Consider the following 16118-nt stretch of genomic DNA (forward strand, 5'->3'; position numbering starts at 1 on the left):
TAAAAAAATAACTTCAAACTACAACCCGTTACATTTGTTAATAAAAATTCAAGCTAGGGGGCCAGGCAGTAGTGCAGCTGGTTAAGCACACATAATACAAAGCGCAAGGACTGGCCCAAGGAACCTGGTTCAAGCCCCTGGTTCCTCACCTTCAGGGGGGTCACATCAGCAGTGGTAAAGCAGGTCTGCCAGTGTCTATCCTTCTCTCCCCCCTCTCGTCCTGTCTTAATTTCTCTGTCCTATCCAATAACAACTACAGCAACAACAACAATAATGGTAACAACTATAAACAACAAGGAGAACAAAAGGGAAAAAATTGCCTCCAGGAGCAGTGGATTTTATAGTGCAGGCACTGAGCCCCAGAAATAAGTCTGGAGGCAAAAAAAAAAAAAAAAAACTCAAACTAGCCAATCACTATCAAATGACTATCAATATGATTATCAATATGATTATCATGATAATGTCAGTATGTAGCAATGACAATGCATTTGCCATCTATGCCTGATTCTTTAGTGGAACCAATAACTCATTGTTATATTGTGTATACGTGTGTGTCTTAAAATGAAATGACTCAATGGTTTTTTAATTTGACTGTGTAGCAGAATTCTGTGCTGAGCGTAGAATATGATAAGTCCTATGGGGGCTTACAAAGGAGTCTATTTTGTTGTTCCTGATAGAGATGACCAGTAACAATGGAGAGAGGGATTTATTTGAGGTCTAGGCCCATCATGTCTGTTTGGGAATCTCAGGACTCTCTTACCAGGGTCCCAGGTGATGAGATGGCCTGACAGTGACTAAAGAGTCCTCATTAAAGTATGCCAATCTCTTGCCTTTATTCACTTTTGCAGTTCTTGCTTTGATAAGGTTAGCTTTGGAGTGAGTGAGAGAACTGTAATAGGAAGTAGGTGAGGAGGGTATCTAAGTCTAGATACTATTTCCTTAGGAACTTTATACTGACTAACTGCAGACTATTGTGTACTTTTGCTCAGGTATATATTTTGCCCTAAGTTATGGATACATGTGAACATATGCTCTATCTTACGGGACCTGGTCTATATCTAGGTTTTGGGACTTTGTTAGAAAGTGAATCACCTGGAATAGAATTAGAGAATCCTATGAAAGGAAAGGTCTCACCCCAGTAATGAGGGTGAAGGGTTGACATTCCATGCCTGACATCTCTGGACACAGTCTGAAGTGAAGCTGCTGAGGTGGTATTTGTTGTGCTGATTAGGTTGGGATCAGCGGATACAATATCATTTGGTATGAACTGAGAGAAGCGTGTAGGAAACTGAGCCCCACCCTAGAGATTTTATGACTGGCAGAAATATAAGCTCTATAGAGGAAATGGGAGGATCCTGCTGTCTTAGGATTCAAGAAGACAATATATAGTTACTGCTATAATCACATTATTTGGTAATTGGGCTCAACTTGGATCAACAATGGTAGAGAATGTTCCATCCTCCGAAGGGAAGACAGAGAACATACTCTGTGCTACACCTGAGGAAGATGGGTCAATATTGGGGCAGCTTGAAATATTCCTACTCATAATCACAGAATGTGAGCTCAGTTCTACAGTGATGCAGAGGTCACATAGGCTCCTAAGCTGAAAATGGGCCCCAGACCAAATCAAATTGATGGGGTTTACAGTAAAAAACATTTATACCCATTTCCCATATTAGGGAGCTACTCTCTTCCCTGATCCAGCTTTCTGGTCCTTTTCCCAGCCATGACATCATCTCCCCAGACAGTAACTTGGATCCACCTGCATATCAGATTTCAGGCTCAGGGAAAAAAAAAAACAAACTAGTATAGCCAGAGACCCTTTGGAATATAACAAAAATATGCCTACTAGCTCTCTACAAAATAGAGGACTCCCCCCCCCCCCCAACTCTTCATCTACATTATTCCAGCCTTTAGGTCCATGATTGTTCAACAGTTTGTTGGACTTTGTATGATAACTCTCTTTTCAACCACCAGATATTAGCATGATGCCTACCAGACTTGCCCAAACTGACAATCCCACCAATGTGTACTGGAGCTCTGCTTCCCCAGAGCCCCACCCTACTAGGGAAAGAGAGGCAGACTGGGAGTATGGATTGACCTGTCAACACCTATGTTCAGTGGGGAAGCAATTATAGAAGCCAGACCTTTCACCTTGCATCCCACAATGACCTTGGGTCCATACTCCCAGAGGGATAAAAAATAGGAAAGCTATCAAGGGAGGGGATGGGATACGGAGTTCTGGTGGTAAGAATTGTGTGGAGTTGTACCCCTCTTACCTTATGGTTTTCTCACTGTTTCCTTTTTTATAAAAAAACAAGAATATTATAAGTCATAGTATCCAAATTCTCAGTCTACCCACTATTGAACTGGAACCTGTAATAATTAAGACTAAAAGACAAAATCCAAAAATAAAATTAAATTTGAAATTTAAATACGCAGGGAATGATATTTTAGTACAAAAACAAAAGCCAGACTTTCCTTCTACCTTCTTCACCCCATGAGAATTTTGGTTCATACTTTCTTACTCCTAGAGAGATAAAGAATAGGGAAACTGCCAGTAGAGGGGATTGAACATCGAACGCTGGTTAGTGGTGTTGTACGGAATTGTACCCCTGTTAGCTTACAATCTTGTAAATCATTATTAAATCACTAATAAAATTTTAAAAAATAAAAGAAAAAAAGTATTAGTACGAGTCTATTTTGTGCAGTATTCAGGCACACATACTGAAATATTTCACTTTTGATCTAAAACTCAAATTTAACTGAACATCTTGGTTTTTTTTTTCTTTTTAGTAAATATAGCATTATTACCAGGGGTAACAACCAGAAATTCATATTTTCAATAGCAGTTAAGAAAATTCTTTTAAAATTATGACAGTGGTGAAGCAGTGCCTCAGGTGCAATACCTGTCTATTTCCTTATCTCCCAACACCCCTCTCAATTTATCTATTCAATAAATAAATATGTAAATAATATATTTTTTAAAATTGGTGAGGCAAATACAACATAAAAAAGACTGTTGTATTGTAAATTAGACACAACACTCATGGTAACCACAAAACAAAACATCACATAGACAAATAGGAAATACATATATATATATATATATAGTAGGGAAAACCAACATAGAAAAGCATCCACATAAAATAACAAGCAGAAGCAAAATGGAAAATAATTAACAAGAACATAAAGCAGATTCAAAAATAAATCAAAATGGCCTTAAATAAACATCACTCATCAATAATAATCTTAACGGTGAACGGCTTATATTCACCAATCAAAAGAATATCTGAAAGGAGGTATTATACTCCTTAACTTCAGTTCATACTAGAAAGCAGTAGTAATGAAAATATTATAATACTAGAATAAAAAAAGACAACTGAATCAATTGAACAGTACTGAGAACCCAGAAAAGAGCCAATATATAAACAATTACCTAATATATGACAAAAGAGCCAAAACCATTCAATGGGGTAAAGGTGGTCTCTTCAACAAATGGTATTGGGAGAATTATACAGCCATATGTAGAAAACTGAAACTAGAACACCACTTAACACCATATGTCAAAATAAAATAAAAAATGGATCAAAGATCAAAATATAACATCAGGAATTCTAAAATATATAGAAGAAAACATTGGTAAGACATTGCAGAATCTTCACATGAAAGATGTATGTGGACACTCAACCCCATAGGCATAGGGAATTAAAACAAATAAATGGGACTGCATCAAACTGAAAAGCTCCTACACATTAAAATCAAACTACATAAGGCTAATCAGACAACCCAGTAAGAGATATTTGCACATCACACATCAGACAAGTGACTGATATCAAACATTTATAAAGAGCTGGTACTACTCAATAATAGCAGCAAAAATACAAACATATTTAAAAAGCCCAGTAAAAAAAAATGGGCCAAACAGCTAAAAAGACACTTTTCTTTTTTTTTTTTCTTTTACCTTTTCTTTCTTTCTTTTCTCTTCTCTCCTTTTTCTTTTCTTTTCTTTCTTTCTTTCTTACTTTTTTTTTTGTTTAATTATTATTGCCATCAAGGCTATTGCTGGGGCTTCGTGCTGGCACGAAAAATCCATGACCTCTAGCAGTCACTCTTTTCCTTTTTTTTTTTTTCCTACTTTTTATTTTTATTTAAAAATAAGTAAAGATTAAATGGCTAGTTAGGACAAGTGCAGTCAAATCTCAATGGAGTCATTCCTTAGTTTTACCACCTTTTACTGAGGAGTTAGTACTGAGAGTGTGAATATTTCAAGGAGGCACCAGTAGAAATACTCAGTAGGGGCCAAGAGTCAAGAGTGCATATCATCACTTTTTGAGAACCCCATTCTGAGAAGGCCATGTATTCCTACGCAAATCCAGGAGCCCAGGCACCATGGGAACAGGTGCCTCTACCAACATTTGTAGATTTGTGGAGTTGAGATGGGTACTGACATGCTGCCTGGATATTGTGAGCAAGGTGAAGGCTTAGCAATAGGGTCAGGCTGCCAGCATGGAGCTGCGTAAATCTCAAGCTGTGAATTCAAAAGGGATGCCTGGGCTTGAATGTTCCTTTTGTCCTCACCAAATTATGTATTGACCTCTGCTTAAGAGGTTGAACCATTTCTAAGTAATTTGGTTCCCATAAATATACTGTTTTCTTTAAGTGTTATCTGAGGAGGAACTAGAAGTAATTAGTATGAATGATCCTTAGACCCTCTCTAACCTAAAAGAAGAAGAAAAACAAGGTAAAGAAGGAAAAAGCTTAAATGATTGACAAAGGTGCTTGCTTCTGGGAGAAAGTTTTCCTAAAGAACTTTCCAGTAAATTTGAGCATCCAGTCACATTCCTTATTGTTTATTAAATATGTAAAGCAGAATTATTAAGTCCACTGAGTGTTATCTGTAAGTTGCTTGAGAAAATGTGTTGCAATTTGTTTTATATACCTGACTATAATTAGTATAAAACATTCATTAAAAAATAGGTACTTTTGTGGCATTTTAAATACACACTTCCGAAATCTTTCTAGCTTATAACTTCAGCATCAAACTGAAATTCTGTGAGGGGCAATTTTATTTCAATTTGGCAAGATAGCCCTGGTTCAGGCAAGAGGGAAATAAAATATAAACAAATAATAAAATTAAACTTCCTGGAGTGTTGAGCTGTGAGCTGTGTGTTGAATATGTGATTTAGAAATATACTAGATACTTATAAACAGTTTCATTGATATATTCGAGATGATCTCTTAAGTATCAGCCACAAATATGAATCTATGGAGAAAGGAAAGGAAATACCAAACTCCTCTTCATTTTTCCCTCTCTCATGAATAATAATCAATCCATGTGGGGTTCCCGTGGAATGTCTTTGTCACAAGATTCAGCTTTAAAGTACTTAATAAAATAGTACTGGAAGTAGAGGAAAGCCATCACTTTAGGTCACAGTATTTTAATGACAAAAACTGGCCATAGTAACATAGATTACAAACAATACTAGTATTTAATTCATCTCACTTGTTAACTTGAAAGATAGCTGTTTTCATACATGAACCTGAATTTCTAGCATGCCTGTGTACTATCAGAGATTTTGTTTGAATTCAGACTAAAAATATGGAGGAAAAGCAAAGAAACAAAGGACTTGGCAATTATTTATTGGATATAATAGCAAAACAGATACGAAAAAAATAGTTTCAGCACACTTTAAAGTCTATCTTTTTCATCAATAGACACTGTCATTAGATAGCAGCAACTGAAACAAATTATATATATACATATACATATATATGTATATCAATAATACTATGTATATAATTATTTAAAAAGCAAGGCCATTCTGATACATGCTAAAGTATGGCTGAACTTTGAGGGCATTATGTTAAGTGAAAAGTCACAAAAAGACAAATATTGCTTGATCCCAGTTATATGAGGTCCCTGTTATAGCCAAATTTGTAGAGAGGAAGAAAAACAGAGAGTACTAGAGGTTAGAGAAGGAAGAATGGGAAGTAATGGTTTGATAGGTATAGTTTCATTTAGTGTGATGACTAAGGAGATTCCATTAGCAGTAATGGTTATATAACTATAAGTGTGACTGAACTGTACATATAAAAATAGTTATGACAGTTGTGTGTCGTATATCTTACTATAATTATTAAAAATCACAAAAAAGTGAGTAAATGATAGATTAGTTTCTGAAACCACTAGTAATATGTTTAGGCAGATACAGTTTAATGCTGATGACATAAAATTGCACCCTTCCCCTCTCAAAATCTTTTGCCAACAGGGAAAAGGCAAAGAATGTAGGAACTGCAAAGAGTGGGAAGAAGCTAAAAGTAAAACAGGAAGGAATGCCCACAGGCAGATAAAGTTAGAAAAGTATTGAGGCAATACTAAATTTTTTAGACTTTCTCCTTCAGGTCATGAAAATCTGACAGATCTCTTAATAGAGTGGCTTCAACAGACAAATACCAGGGGCAAAACTCTTATAAAAACAAGGAGCACAGAGCAAAACTGGATGCAGGAAACCAATTATGCAGTAAGGGAAAAGGAGGTTTCATAAATTGATGAGTGAGCAATTAAATATATTTATGGAAATTGATTTTCTTAAAATAACTCTAGTGAGTTACACCTTTCCTTTCTGGTTTACTTTTTGGTTTGTTGTTATTGTTGTTTTTCTAATACAGTGAAGAAAATGGCTACAAATGAAGGAATTATGTTTAAGCATTCTCTCCATTCACTTTAGCCACTCAAAGAAGCAGGGCCATTGCTAATGTGAAGATATGACCAATATAGTTATGGTCTTACTTCAGTAAATCCTTCTCTGACTGAATAAAAGCTATCAAGGAAGAAAACAAAGATTCTTACTCTTACCTAAGTAAGAATTTTGTGATAGGCTTTGATTTCATTCTGAAACCTCTAGGAAGAAAAAAGTGGAAATATATCAACATAATTATATGTATCACATTTAAAATATGTTGCTGAATATTTTTTTTGCAAAATATGACCTTCAGTCTGTGGTAATTAGATTAAATAGGGCAAGATCTCAAATAAAGATCAGGTTTATGGTTCCTGGAATATTCTTGCTGATACATTTTTTGTTTTTACTACTTGAGATCATAAGCTAAGATCGTCAATAGTTACTCCAGATTTTCTTTAATTGGGCTGCAAAGACTTGCTTTTTCTGATATGACAGTCTGTCAGAACATAACAGGAATCTTTTTGAGGTTAGAGCATAATGAAGATATTGGTTGGTGAGGGGACAGTGGTATACCTCTGTAAACTCATATCACATTCTTTGAGTGGAGAATGTACACTGAATTCCAAATTGAGACTGTAAAACATAAATGGTTATATTTTCATGCTAAATGGTAATAGTTTTGTTATATTGGAGTAAATAAAACACATTATATCTTAGCCTTATTTATTTTTCCTCTTGATGTGTCCCTAGGGAATAAAAACTAAAAAGCTAAGCTTACATAGTGGACAATGCTGATATAAATAAGATCTTTACTCAAGCACTGTCTTTCTTGTCCTCCCTGCTGTGTTTGGGAATGTTTAGGGGCCTTCTGTCATGAAATTCTCTGCTTCCTGTCAAAAAAATGAAACACTGTCTTGTCTTCTATTGAATTCAACTAGTCAGAATCCCATTGGAGGTAATGTGTTTCCAAAACTGAAACACTTAACTGCTAATAAGTTGTATTGCAGTTATGTTGAAATTAACCCATGCAGAAGCAAAGGAGAAACAATTTGTTCAAGACAGAGGTTATAGTTATTTATTGGGTTGTGGGAAAAGAATAATTTACAAGACAGGTAAGTAAAAATGAGAAGTGACAGGAAATTTCTTCTTTCACACATACTTAGCTTATAAAACCGAAAATTGTTGTAACTTAGTATAAAACCGAAAGTTTTTGGAGAGTAAGGTTCACACACCTGCATCCAGGTAATGAGTAATAAAAAGGTAAGTTAAGAATAACTTATGGGGGCTGAGTGGTGGTACACCTGGTTGAGAGCACATATAACAATGCCCAAGGATCTGGGTTCAAGCCCCGGTCCTCACCTGCAGGGGAAAAGCTTTGCAAGTAGTGAAGCAGTGTTGTGGGTATCTCTCTGTCTCTCCCTCTTTTTATCATCCCTACCCTCTCAATTTCTGGTTATCTCTATCCAATAAATAAATAAAGATGATAAAAAATTTTAAAAGAAGGTTATATGCAGAAAGATAAAGGAGAACAAATACATATTTTTCTTTGCTTTCCATATTCATACTCCTTATTTTTCTCTAAACACACACACACACACACATTTGTGTGTATAGCTATATGCACAGATAGCATGGTGAAAGAAACATGGTAGAAGATAGAGATATCAAATAGATCAACTGATAAAGACCCAAACTAGAATAAGATGTATGGTTGAGGTACCTGAGAGGTAAAATTTAAGGAAGAATTCTCAGGGTGTACAACCAAATCTGTAGTTCCTTTTCTACCTCTATATACTGGGTCTTAGCAGCTAGACCTTTTACTAGGTATATATGCACCTACGCAATGTACTTAACCTCTGTATGTCCTAGCTGTGTAACAGTACAAAGATGACAAAGTAGCTGTGAGAAATAAATGACTTACTATTTACATAAAGAACCAAAAGCACTTCTTAGCAATATTCTCAATAAATTTTGTATTTTATCTATTTATTGCTACATTAATATCAAATTTAAATTAGAAAAGTTTATAAAAACCTTTATAGATGTTACAGTCTCTGTAATTTTAGAAAGTTTTCAGTGGTTTGGGAGATGGTGTACTAGAGACAAGGCATTGGACTCTCAAGTATCAGGTTCCAAGTTCATGCCCCAGCAGCACATGTGCCAGAATGGTGTCTGGTTCTTTCTCTCCTCCTATCCTTTGTTGGGCATTACAAACTCCCCTAGATTGCTTGATCCTGTGGTCTATTTACACAATCATTGTTTTGCCTGAGACCCGCCCTGCTTGCAGGGGATTGGTTAATCCCATTGGTTAGAACCTTCGCAACAGCTGCTATGGAAGATTTCTACTTTAGCTCTCTTTTCTCCATCCCCTCTCCTAGCCATTTCCTTTTCCTGCTTGCCACTTCTGGTTATATATATATGTGTGTGTGTGTGTGTGTGTGTGTGTGTGTGTTGTCTCTGATCAATAAAGGCATTACATTGCGTTCCTGCTCCGCCATGAGTTCCTGGTCTCTTCTCTCTCTCACGTCGCTGAGTAAGCAGCAGCCCAGGTTGGCTCCAGTTGAGTTCTCTCCAACCCAGCAAGCACGTGCCTGGGAAGAAATGTCCACAACACTATCTCTGCATTTTGGCGCACCAACGTGGGACCTAACCCGCCCAGCCCCCATATATGTATACGCCCCTTGGCTATCTGCAGCCTCGTGTTTTACAAAGGCACTGTGATTCTTTTTTTTTTTTCCCTCTTATTATTTTTCTGAGACCCCTCTGCCATGGGCAACCTTACTCCTTATGAAGAGGTTTTCCAAACCCTCTACTCTTTTTTCATGAGACAGGTTTTATATTTCTGGGACATTTTGCTCTGGGCCACACCTTGGTCCTCATGACCATGATCATAGAGCTTGGGAGATGCTCAGAGATTTCCCCTGGGACTTCCTGGACTCCCTCTCCCATGTCTCCCATGGAGAAGGGCAACTCTAATTTGCAGAGCCTTCTCCAGAACCTTGGCAGTCCCAAAGAATGGAGACATGTGGTTAGTTCTACCCTCCTGACTCAATTGTTTCTTCTGTGGGAAGACTTTTTTTAAAATGGGTGCCTGCAACAATCCCACAGGAATAGTCAGAACCAACCTAACTGGGATTTTGAGGCCCTTTTTGAAGTAGGACGCTCTCTGGGACTAATAATGTGACATAGCAGGATCTGAAAAATCTACTTCAGAGTCCAAAGAAAGAAAATGCTGGATGCAGCAATAATCTGGAGACATGCAGAAACAATCCTAATTTTTTTTTTCTCTTTTGATTTTTTTTTTTTGTCTTGGTATAAATGTGAAATGTTTACTTGAAAACTGTATGAAACTGTATGAGTATGGGTGGGGGAGAGAGCATAATGGTTATGCAAATAAATGTTCATGCCTGAGGCTCCAAAGTCCCAGGTTTAATCCCCTGCACCACCATAAACCAGAGCTGAGCAGTGCTCTGGTAAAAAAAAAAAAAAAAATTGTCACTAACATGTGTTAACTCTCTAAGTAACCTGAGTTTGCTTAAAGTCTAAGGTAAAAATTAGTTAAAAATCAATATATTTTAACTATATTATAACTAAATCTGGTCTGAAGATCCTGTGCACACCTAGGGTGTGTCTCCATCTTAAATGGGTGTAACGAAAGGTAGAAAAGATGCTATTGATATGTAAAGTGCTCAGATACCTTCTCAATTATTAAAGAGGTAGAACAAGCCCAGGTGAGTGATAGATCACACAATGGTTATGCTAATGATTCTCATGCTTGAGGCTTCTAACAAAGGCTTTTCTGTTTACCTTTCCACATTTTATTGAGCTCAAACTGTTTAAACAACCTTAAAATCATACTATACAGGACTTCCATAATTATAAAGGTACTAAACCAATTATAATCATCAAGTTATCAATTATAGTAAACTTCTAATTTGTTACAAGTTTTTTCTTCACAAGTAAGTGATTACAGCTATGTCAAGCCTTCACATAAAGAAGCATCTACTCATACAGAATCCCCAGAAATCCATTTGGACCCCTGTCCTCTGAAATTGCCCACAACCACAGCACCCACCCCCCAAAACCAATTATGTAACCTGACATGATCTAAAGAACCTGATTCGCAGACTCCAAGGACAGAACTTTCTTACTGCCTTTCTGTCATCCATCACTGTCTGCCCTTCCTGCTTCTGCTTTGCCTGTCACCTTTTGGCAATTCCAGCTCACTCTCTACAGAAAAGTGGAATTCCAGTGGCTGTCTTTTCCCATCGAGACAGACTTGCAGAGTTTCATCCCCTGGCATTTCTTCCCCCGGTTGTCGGCATGGACTGACGCTTCTGTCAGACTTACTGGTACACCTCTTAGGCACTTTACACAACTTTACAGCAGCTTCCCTTTACACTGCTGGGTTTCTCAAAGACTGACCATAGCAGTCCATGGACTTTTCAGGTTACTGTCCTGGGACTCTACAGTCCACGCCCCCAACCCCGCCTGCAGGCCCTGCTCCCAGAAGCAGGAAATGCCCCCCTTGCCTACAGACCCTGCCCCCAGAGGCAGGAAATGCCCCCAGAGGTAGGAAATGCCCTTTGAGGCAAGAAATGCCCCTTTTCACCCACCAGGCCTCCCCTTGACATCATACTGGCTCTTGCTGCTCTCCTACTTGTCCCTCCATGACTTATTCCAGTTCTTTTAAAAATGCCTGCATGATATAGGTTTCTGTTCACTCCTACACTGTTATTCCTCTGACAGAAATGGAGTCTTTTATAGACATTGACCCATTTATATATGGCTATTAGAAAGAGGGATATGTCAGGAAATTGTGAGGATATGGTTGAGCTTGGCAGGGATTGAACCTGAGGGGTGCATCTGATCCTGTTAGACTTTCTCTCTACCGAGAGGTTGAGCAAGGAAAGACAGTAGTAAACCCAAAGGTGTGACTTGTCCTATCAGACTCCCTGCCTCATAAAGCATCCCACATTCCTGATATTATGGCCATTGGATAAAAAAGAAGGGGGGAGAAGAATGCTGGACTAGCGTTGCAGGCATTTCTTCCTGGGCATGTGCTTGCTGGGTTGGAGAGAACTCAACCAGAGCCAAACTGGGCTGCTGCTTATTCAGAAACGTGGGAGAGAGAAGAGACCAGGAACTCGTGGCAGAGCAGGAACGCAATGCAATGCCTTTATTGATCAGAGACAATGCATATATATCTTTAACCAGAAGTGGCAAGTGGGAAAAGGAAATGGCTGGGAGAGGGGGTGGAGAAAAGAGAGCTAAGGTAGAAAGCTTCCATAGCAGCTGTTGCAAAGGTTCTAACCAGTGGGATTAACCAATACCCTGCAGGAAGGGCGGGTCTCAGGCAAAACAATGATTATGTAAATAGACCACAGCATCAAGCAATGCAGGGGAGCTGGCGTAATGCCCAACAATGTTTCTCATAAATAAATATTAAAAAGAAAGTTTTCATGTGAATGTATTTGTTCCACTTCTGCCCTTGAAAATTGGATTATATAATATTTGAATACAGAAAACAACAAACAGTTCAAAAATAAAGTGTTCTACTTTGCAAATGCTAAAATCAAACTGAAAAAAGCTAATCATTCCCATCTGCACTTACTTCTGCTTTTATATGAAATATATGATACTTTTTTAAATTATTGATCAAATATTATAGGACCTCACAAGTGCTTAGGTTCTGAGTTTTCATTTTAAATCTGGTATTTTCTCATAAGTGTTGGGAGAGTTGGACAAAGAAATGCATTTTCAGCTGTGTGAAACACATCTACTGACTTTATTTTAATCATTAAGACCTATATAAAAATAACATTATTATGACACAGTGAAACCCTTACAGTATATTGAAATGACTAAAGAAAGAAAAGAAAAAGAGGAAAATTTTAAATGGGATTGATTTTGAAAGCTAAGTATTTTTGGAAAAATATAATGAAAATTACTCAATTCTTACTTACTTTCAATATTTCCCTACATCAAGTGTTTATCTTTCAAAGGCTTAGTTAGAATACACACACACACACACACACAAGTTTTTTCACTCACTTCATTCAGATTAGATAGTTCCCTTTCATAGTTTTGTATAGTATATTGTAATGGGCACAAATGTTAAGATGATTACTACAAATGGAGAAAAATAACATTTATTTCTTAAAGAATTTAATCTAGTCAAAAATTAGACTTTTTTTTGAGTCTGCTTTGTCCTGTTAGATTTGTCCAGCAGGAAAAGGTACATAGTGGAACTTCAAAGTATCACAGCTTTATGAATTGCTGCTGTTTGTTCCTAAGGAAAAATTGTTGAGGGGAAAAAAAAAATATCAGAGCTCCTTTTCAACCAGACTTCTTGAACATAAACAATAAAAGGTTCTTTGCCTTGTCTGACAGTTCTGGTCCTTTATACTCTTGAGTCTAAACTTTCCCTATCTTGAATGAACAACTATAGGTTTTTTTCTATCTGAAAATTTAAAATATATTAAAATACAAATTAGTAAAAGCAAAATAATTATACCTATCATTAATACTCACACAAGGAGCTGACAAAATATTACATTTGGGAGAAGGGCACTGTAGCAACATTAGCAATAAAACTAGGATATATATATAACCTCTACCCTGTTGCCAAATACTTTATTGACCCATTTTTTGTAAATTATTTAACAGATAATCAGCAGATGGCGCTGTTACCTGAGATTCAAAGCTTGTCAGCATGTGTGGATTTAATACTGCCTTGTACAGTACTTAAAACTGTGTACAGGTTGAATGTAAAAGGTTAAGAACCACCTCTTTAGAGAGCTGGAAAACCCAGATTTATTTTTCTTAAAGAATTCACTATTTTAACAAAAAAGGGAAAGGTCTGATAGCTCTATTAGATGGGAATCTTATCAGTTGTCTATGTTGAGACTGGCTTTCTCATTTGATCTTTGTTTGTTATATGGTTTCCAAATACAAATTTTGCTATCCAAAAAAAAAAAAAAGTTTTCCATAAAGTCTGGTACTATTACTAGTGAGAAAGCAAACAAAATCAGTCTCCATGGGAGGTCTGAAATGAACAGACATCTGGTGTCACACATGTGGAGGAAGACTTTTGATTCTGTGCTGACATTTCTGGCTAATGGAAGAATAGAGCCTTGAGAGTTTTTAACTACCTGTCCCAGAAAAGGAGACAGGAAGTGATCCAACTTCCCATAAGAAACACTTGCAAAAGTATTTTAAAGTGATAGATTACAAAAACTTCCTTAAGTTTATTTCTAAAGCTCTTAGAATATGATGTTAGAACTTTTTTTAATCCCCTCAAGTTGATTTTGACGCAATTAAATCATAACTCAGAAATAATATTTTTGAAATAATGCAAGTAATTCCAGAATTTTAATGAAGAATCTTATGATATTAAATTTAAAAAATCACCTGTAAGAAGATGAGTAGCACAGATTTCAGACACTCAAGGAAAATATGCTTAAGACTACCTAGCACTATATTTCCGTTTTATAAGTAAAAATTAAAAACAAAAGACTACCTAGCATTTATTTGTATAGAAAAGCTGGATGAAAAGTCATTTATTTGGCAAATGCAAGGAAATCATACACTTTCACGTGAGAAAGTCCATTAATAAGAATATGAAAATCTGAGTTATTTGTTGAGTTTTCCACTCAATATGTATTGATCATCTATATGACATATGATAGGTTTTTAGTAATGAGATCAAGTCCACATCCTCAAAAAAAGTCCTCAAAAACTTACCAAAGTGCTGTTTGGACAGAGGAAGAAAAGTTAGCATGCTATAAACAGTAAAATATATATGTGGACTCTACATAATAAGATATAAAGAAGAATCAGATAAGAAACACAATGAAGATATTATGAGAAGTTAAAAAAAAATAATGGTGCAGAATCTATGAAACAAGGGAAAACACAAAATAAAACATAGACTGGGTTTAGTGCATTGCACCAAAGCAAAGAACTCTGGGAAAGGAGGACAGAGAGAGCGTAGGTAGTGAGTGGAGACATTTGGTGCCTGATGGTGAAAAAAAAGGACCTAAGTTGTGGGTGTTTTCTAGACACCATCATGGGAATATGGGATTATAAACCATTAACTGCCCAACAAAATAATTTAAGAAATGTCTTGAATTTTTAAGAGCTTTATGTAAGTCCCTGTAAATTCTGTGAGTAACTTCTCACATTGCCCTGGTCCTTTAGTCCTTAATCTACTGTTAAACCTTCAATTTTTTTTCCTAAGAAGTAGGCCAACAAGCTCAGACCTCTTTGAAACAGTCATAGACATCCAGGTTTAGGAGAACAAGAATTTCTGTTCTAACTCTTTGGTGGATTAAAAACAAAACAAAACAGGGCATCTGTTGCTAGATATTTTTATGTATTAGAGATTGATTGACTGACTTATTTGTCAGTTTACAACGAGATCATTCTAACTCATGAATGATTTAACAGAATGGATCTGGAACATGTACTATCAGTTGTTAGTACTCCACCAACTTAGAGAATTATCATTATTATTATCATTATTATTATGTTTTCCCTAGAGTCTCCATTATCTATACCTTTTACAATTTTTTTTGATATTCACCCCCTTTTTTTACTTTTCATAAAGTAAGTACAGATTGATAAAGTATAGAGTTTCTTAGAGCACTTGCTTTTCTAGATTATGCAATGTTTAAAACGAAGTATTACTTTGGGTTTCCATTACAACAATCATTGGAACAGAGCTATATGAATATATATATATATATATATATATATATATATATATATATATATATATATATATATATATATTTCCACCTGTATGGGTAAGTAAAAGAGAATACTGCTATCTCACCTAAGAGGAGGTAAGTGAGGAAGACTTTTAAGAAAATGTCCTTACAGGAGTGAGGTTAGTGTTGTCTTAATTTGCATTTCTCTGACAATCAGTGACCTAGAGTAGTTTTTCATATGTTTGTTAGCCTTTTGGATCTCCTCTGAGGTGAATGTTTTGTTCATATCCTCAGCACATTTTTGGATGGGGTCATTTGCTTTTTTGCGGCTAAGTTTGCTGAGCTCTTTATATATTTTGGTGATTAGTTTCTTGTCTGATGTATGGCATGTGAAGATCTTCTCCCATTCTGTGAGGGGTCTCTCTGTTTATTTAATAGTTTCTTTGGATGTGCAGAAGCTTTTCAATTTGATGTAGTCCCATTGGTTTGTTTCTGCTTTAGTCTTCCTTGTAATTGGGTTTGATTCATCAAAGATGTCCCTGAGGTGTAGGTGGGAAAGTGTTTTACCAATGTTTTCCTCTAACTATTTGATTGTTTCTGCTCTGACATCTAGGGTTTTGATCCATTTGGAGTTGATTTTTGTTTCTGGTGAGATAAAGTGGTTCAATTTCATTCTTCTGCATGTTACAACCCAGTTTTCCCAGCACCATTTATTGAA

This window comes from Erinaceus europaeus, chromosome 1 (genome assembly GCF_950295315.1).
Source record: "Erinaceus europaeus chromosome 1, mEriEur2.1, whole genome shotgun sequence".
NCBI classification, from domain to species: Eukaryota; Metazoa; Chordata; class Mammalia; order Eulipotyphla; family Erinaceidae; genus Erinaceus; species Erinaceus europaeus.